Source organism: Haliotis cracherodii, unplaced genomic scaffold (genome assembly GCF_022045235.1).
Source record: "Haliotis cracherodii isolate W230 unplaced genomic scaffold, xgHalCrac1.p SCAF_9, whole genome shotgun sequence".
NCBI lineage: Eukaryota > Metazoa > Mollusca > Gastropoda > Lepetellida > Haliotidae > Haliotis > Haliotis cracherodii.
In genome coordinates this window covers 16,221,966-16,229,653 of record NW_027266343.1, presented here as the reverse complement: position 1 = coordinate 16,229,653, position 7,688 = coordinate 16,221,966, and positions in this window count along the sequence as shown.

The following is a 7,688-nucleotide window of genomic DNA, read 5'->3' as shown; positions in this document are numbered from 1 at the left end:
AGTAGTGAGTGATTGAGTTGGGTTTAACGCCGCTTTGAATAGTATAATTCCAGTTATATCACGGCGTGTCAGCTTGATGTGGAAGGAAAGCCCGAAGTGATGCAGGTATTAGACGTCCACCACTTTGGTGAAACCCATGACCACGGGTATAGTGCTGACAACAAAATCGGGGCGAACCAGGATTCGAACACACTGTCATAGGTTTCTGGCGTGCCCAAGGGACACAACTCTGCATAGCGAATTGCAGCGCAAACGGCGACTTTGGCCAACCATGCCCCCGTACACAACTGTAACAAACTATCATACAACAAAGATGTTGAAGATGAGATATGTATTGCGTAATTGCCCGACTTTGATGCAATCCCGTTTACAAGCTGTGATGCCGTCAGCTGCTTCACTGGAAGAGGAAAGGTTTCAGCCCTCAGGCTCCTCACCAGCGACATACACAGCAACACATTGACTTGCGTAGGCACAAACTGGAAAGGCACTAGAGTCACAAATGTGTTGTCTATACAGCACAAGGACACTTATTGAGAAGTGAATTGCGGTTCAACCTGTTTTGCGCAAAGAAAAAGGAAGCTGAATCTTGGCAACTTCCCCCTTGCGCCTCTTCACCGCAGAACCATTGCAAGAGGGATAATTATCAAGTATGGAAAATGAGCATGGAGGCTTTTCCTGTTGGTCATGGTTGGAAGGAGGAGGGTGGGGCCTTGGTTATTGACTGGGGGACGGGGGGGGGGGGGGGGGGGGGGGGGGGGTGCACCACCTGCTCCAGCCACAGTGATGGAATTGGTTGCATGTACCTGTTTAAAGAAGGGCTTAGAGGAGAGCTGTACCTGCCTTCAGTATAACATTAAATAATGATACCTTTGCAAATTACAGACATGTAGCAATCAGCAAGTTAAGGACGAGGTTGAATTTGAAGCGAGTGATGTTGATGATGGTCCAGATGATGGGTAATCAACAGTGACCAATGAAGACTCATATGTGACCACCCTTGTTTCGGTCTACAATAATCAAGACTTAAGTTTCTAACACTAATGTGATAAAAATAGTTTTTGTGTCTAATTGTGTGATCTTATCAAATATTAATATTCATTATGCAACAGACAACTGCATTTTATGTTTTTGCGGTTAGCATATCCAATTTGACCCCTATTTGACCTTCAGTTTAAACTTGTGAGCCCAAAAAACAGAACAATGTATCTTCAAAACAACTTCTGACTACATCTAGCCCATGGCCTTTATAATTTGGAGTTGAGAGTTATAAATTCATGTGAATTATTTAAAGCAGCCCAAACTCATACAATTTTACATTCGTTTTAATATGTACCAAAAACCCTTCTGTACCACACCATAAAAGATAATAAATTTCCTTTTATCAGACTTTAAACAGACTTAGGTACTGCTTGGCTTCAATCATAGGCGATTTGGATTGGTGTGGCATCTGACCTCTTGACCTCTGGTGACCTACATTTTTACTGTATTAGTCCTATATTACATACCAACATGTAGAGCATCAGGTTACCAACATTTTAAGTGGTCATACTTCACCACATGACTATTGCTTGTAAAGTTATTCCACTTTCTGGTTTCCCCCACCCTGAAATCTAGTCCCGTGGATTCGACTCTGGGGTCGCCCTTTATGTAGTAATTACTACCGCTAAGCAGTGAGTTCCGGATTGCTTCAAAGGTTTTTTTCATCTATAGATTTATGACTTTCAAAAAATCAAACAGATTTTGCCACCCCAGGTGGTACCAATATCTGGTCTGGCTCATGGACTACTTGTTTTCTTTAAGTACAGCGATCTGAGACACTATAAAGTGGTATTTATGTGGATATGATACTAATCAATAGATGTGAATCCATTTGAGGATACATCTGTGAGCTTTAAGTTGATTTTGACAGCCCGGGACAAGTCGGACCGAACACTTCTGACATCGATTTTCTTAAGAAAATACAGTAAAAATGCTTCACTTTGAGTCCCTTGTTTTCTTTAAATACGATTTTGACCGCCCGGGCCGAGTCGGACCCAACACAAGCCAAATACTTCTGATAGAGACTATGTTGAGAATGTAGAGAGAAAAGGGCTTCACTTTGAGCCCCCTGTTTTCTTTAAATAGCGCGATCTGAGACACTATAAAGTGGTATTTTGGTAGATATTATACTAGTTTATAGATGTGAATCCATTTGATGATACATATGTGAGTTTTTAGTTGATTTTGACAGCCCGGGCCAAGTCGGACCTAACACTTGTGTGACTGTTAAGAGTATAGGGAGAAGAGGTCTACTTTAACCAACGTGTCTGCTTTAAATACGACGAACAGTGACATTATAAAGTGGTATTTACTTACATATAGTACGTTCCTATAAATATAAACGCTATGCCGACAGATGGAAATTGATATCACGATAGCTAGAAGTATTTGATACGTTTCAAATCTTATTTCGTTTAACGATTGCTCTTTTACATGTTACCTAGATCAGCTACGCTTACACACAGCTCCACTTTCTGGTTTTCAAGCGATTTACTCCGAATCACTTAATTATGGTGCACTGTTTTGTTTGGTGATTGTTCATTAATGTCATGTATGTATGTTGCATCAATTATATGTAGGTAATGAAGTAATTAGCCAATAACACTTTGGCCCGTCTTGGCCCGGCCCGGCCCGACTTTTAGGCAATGCCCGGACAAAGGCCGGTTTTGAAGTGCTAGCCCACTGAGATTCCATTTCGCAGTTTAACATGGATACCACTCTCGGAGACAGTATACTGACTCCGAACCGACCAGTCCTTGTTTTGTACCCTTAATGCCGAGCGCCAGGCAAGATAATTTAAAGTCTGTTGGTATGACACGGTCAGGGATCTCCGCTCTCCAGTCAGACGCACTGTCCACTCGACCACGGGGCGGGCTAACGGGTTTAAGAAATCCTGTTACTCGGTGTCACGACCTATACAAGGCGGGATGGCCAATGTTCGTGTTTGACTTATGGACAGTGATAATTTGCTGTGTAGAGTTAACTCCCTTTGTCATGCCAGATTGTCAGCAAACCGTGTCCATGGTTTTCACCAAAGTGATTGCTGTCAACGACAAGTATCTAATCAGACTATCCTCCAAAGCTAAGCTAGCACGCCAATATGATTGAAATACTGTTGAAAGCTGCGTTTATTCCCCTTCCAACACCCCCCCCCCCCCCCACTCCTCCCTCAATACGTTCTTGTGTATCCGGATACATGTTGCAAGCTTTACAGTGTTCAACGAATGAAGTATTAGAGAATTACAGTGTAAATAAATAATTTCTTCCAAGTCAAACACGAAGCTTTCAGCGCGCCTTTCTTGTTATTATTTCTGTCATTTGTTTAAAAAAAACGTAACAATAATTCGTTTTGTAATTTATTCATGCTCAAGAGGTATGCTAATATACCGTTCTAATTGATACAATTGGGTACAGACGAGCGTATCACAATGTACCCGGTTCTATAGGAGAACCATCTTGCCGAGGTACACAATGTAAGGGAGATAACTAACTGTTAGTCCAGTCCAGTTTCCTCCCTTGCAGAACTAGGCTGGAATTTCGTGTTTATTACGACTGTTGTCCCCTCGATCGATAATCAAGATCTTTATTTTAATAAAACGGGTCTTACCTCGCGAAGGACATCAAATCACAACAGCACCTTATCTAAAAACATGAAAATATTTGCAAAATATCTGTCGACGCCCAGTTTTCGATACCCATGCTTTGCAAATCGAAATCTGCACGTTGAAATCCATTTTGTTTACAAACCGGATGAATAGTTCGTTACGCGATTTCGATTGGACTATGCATAGACTCTTTCGTCCAGCCAAACTCCGGAATAGCATCCTAGTTGGGCAAGGGTGGAAAGTGGACTTTTATAGTCTGTCAACTCGCTTGCCTCAGGAAGATGGTCTCGAGTCTGACTGTAGTGTCGGTTTCATTTTTGTTGTATGTCAATACCTATGTATGTATGACCCCCAAGTGCACACTGGCGCTGACGGGTTAGAATCTGGCACCTTCCGTTTTGTATACTTTGAGAACGTTCAGCGAACCTCAAATTTAATCCCTTCGATATAAGATGACGGTATTTATCTCAGTATAATTCTTCATGATTAACTGGACACCGATGGAGATAAAGTGAAGCGCAGTGGTGTCCTGGTTCACAAGATCAAATTGCAGTAATGCAATGGTGCGGCTGGGACTATGTGGTGCAACGTAGTCAACGTAGTCAGGTAACAATTCAGGTTAAGTTTAGCGGAGAGTAGTTGGATGGGTGGCCGCGTTTCGTCAGCTTGGCTCCTGAGAGTTTCTACATCTTATCCCACAGAGAATCACATGTACATCTAGCACATGTGGTGTCACCTTGGAAAAATAGCTTTGTTCCAAATGTGCCGCTATTCACCCAGCAGTGAATGGGTACCCGGTAGGATGAGATGTTAACTTTCTAGCGCCTAACGGGAAGATTAGGTTTATACTCCCCAGGTAGCTGAGAATGATTTTCAGCGAACACTGATCCCGTTGTCATAGCGACTGATTTACAACATCCATTGTCTGAAGAACATTTGATTGCAAAGGCTCATTACCCTGGAGCCATGACATCTATATGCCTTGAAACACTTAATTGCTGTTATTTATTAGATGCTAATCCTATTTGTTAATCCCCATTTTTGTGTACATCGACTTTCTGCCATCCTGAACAGGATGTGCAAGTATGTCACTGATGATTTACTGTTTACATTTATATTTATTACTTACTAAATGTCAGGTGACCTTGGCTATTTAAGCCTTGGTCCAGAGAGATTGAGAGAAGGGGTTTGACTCTCTTACCAAGCAGACCTCTCTCCCACAGCCCAGAGTGTGTACCGACTCTCTGTGGCACCCTCAGATATTTTCTAAGTATATTGTAAATTGTTAATTGATTTTGTAAATAAAATTGTGATTAGTCTCCTGTGACACTGGCTCTTTGCTGACTAATTCCCCAAGGAAACCAGCACGTCAGTTGGAAGGTATTGTTCACCCAGAACAGTTCCATGATAATTTGGTGGAGAATCCGGGTATGACAGACTTCTTAGTCTGTCCTTTCCTATACCTCTTTACAGCATGGCATATGGTTCACAAAACAGTAGGAAGTGACACTCTCTTATTAAAAGGATATACTACCTTCCTGGAGGCCAATCACCAAGAACGAAGAAATGGCCTTTAACAAGATTGAAGAAAGAACAAGAACCTCTCCAATCAAGAACAAGTTCTCTGATCCCAAACCTTCCCTGCTCGAATATCTTAGCAACACTGCTAAGACTTCCCCTTCAAGATGTCGTTCCTGCACATGACCTAAGAAAAGAAGTATATACGCCTATCCGACCACAGCCATCTTCATGCAGACCCTGCACAATACAGAAACCGCCTCACGGGCACCTACAAGATGGACACTGTGTACAAGATATCTCATTGGGACTTACTAATTTGTGTTTACTTACATGGACTCAATCAAGGATATATATTGTGTAACTGTTGAAAAGTGCAACCAGGTATGTTTAATCAAAGCCAGTATAATAATGCCAAAATGTGTCTTTCCAAAATTCAGTTTTGTATGTGTGCAATATACTCCAAATTACATCTTTAGTCAAGCTAGATCTTTGAAGTTATTGTGTAGGGAATCTTTGAAATGTCTCCAGGCCACGCCAGACATATAGTTGCAGCTAGGGCCCAGACAAACCTAAGCTGTAGGGTTATCGAGTCACACCTCTAAGCTCGACTCGTAATTTCAAAAATCTAAACGACAAAATTTGTCATTTGTTACAAGTAATTAATGTGCACAATTTGGTACAAAACTGAGTGTATTGTCTAGGACTTTGAATTCAAATTAGAGATATTCTTGGGTGAGTCACCCCTACACATATGTTTATTGTATGTCAGTATTAAGTAATTAACAGCACAGCAGTATTCAGCATTTTAGAGTTTTGATGTCGGAATTAAGGATTTTTTTTTTTTTTCTTGGGCATCGCACCCACAATATCTGGGCAAGCTCCGTCAAAGACACGGGAAGAGCACCCATTGTACTTAACAGGGCAATAGTACCCACAAGTACCGTTTGAGTCACGCGGTAAAGCTAGACTCCTGGTTTCAAATTTCTTTATGCAAAATATTTGCTGAGATGTTTAATTTGTACTGTGATTAGTCTCCTGTGACTCTGGCTCTTTGCTGACTAATTCCCCAAGAAAACCAGCACGTCATTTGGAAGGTATTGTTCACCCAGAACAGTTCCATGATACCGTGACCGGGGTTATAACAGCACTTTGAGCATGTCCCTGTGTTGTGTGGAAATATACGCAATATAATTGGCCTATTATTATGTTTATGGACCGCTTTATGGTAAGCAGTCATAGTACAAACAGGAACAAACACTTGCAATCAATCGGCCATCATTTAGCATACTAAAGTTACTGCTTTGGTTAATCCATTAGGCCTTACACATCTTGTGTTTGGTTCACTGATTCGCCGACCTTACCAAATCAAAAGAAATACAAAATCGCCTTGACCATAAAACTGACAATGAAATGCCACCGTCAGTTGTTTCACTTTTAATATTTAATGGAACCAGATATCTTTAAATCTTTTCTTTATCTCCCAATAATACTTTAAGATGATTTAAAAACTCCCTTACAATGCATTGTAATATTAATTGACTATTGGATTGCCTGTCATATTATAATAAGTAAGCTGATGATTCTTTCCATTTTCTGTCAAATTCATCAATACTACTATTTTTCATTGCAATATTCTTTTCTATTTTACATACATCTTTCAATATTTTTAGGAAGAAAGGAAAGTATAATGGTGTTTTCTTCATGCTTGACTGGTGAATAACATGTTTTGCCAGAAGAATTATATTGTTGAAAAGGGAGTTCTTTTTGTTGTAGCAAATAATTTATCACCACTGGTAATATAAATAGCATATGCAAGTTTCGAGTTTAGGTACACTTCATTTTCTAAACAAAATTGCTTTACAAAAACACATTCTACATATACATGGTATAATTTATAAGATTCAGAGATACAAAAAGAGCATATGTCATCATGAAATTACTTCATTTTTTGATAATTCCTTTTTGGTATATAGAGCTCTATTTATGAATCTAAGCTGGAAATCGGTTAGTTTAACATCATCTGTACATATTTTACAGTTACTAAAATCATTATTCCATGATATGCTTTGATTGAGTTCATTTTCTCATTTATAACACATCAGAGGAAAGCTAGTTGTCGCTATGAGTTTATCATAAAATATTCTGGAGCCCTTTGTTCCTATCAATAAGTCTCTCCAAATGTTATTTATGTATAAATTAGCCGTGACACCAAAATTGCCATTTAGTACTATGTTTGTGTTTCTTGTTTTTGTTTTTATATATACTCTTCAAAAAAAAGAAACTTGACACTGACTTTCAAAATGTAATATAATGCGATTGTTTCAAAATAGGACACAGAAACCATAATTGAAACACTGTTTGAAGATCAACGTACACAATGTTCAAAACAATAATCGTGTCACCTAGACAGACACACGTACACGATACAGTTAATGTCACAGAGGTACAGAAAATGTCAGTTTCGGTTGTGCCCACCACGTGCATCAATCACCGCTTGACACCGACGACCCATAGATGCAGTCA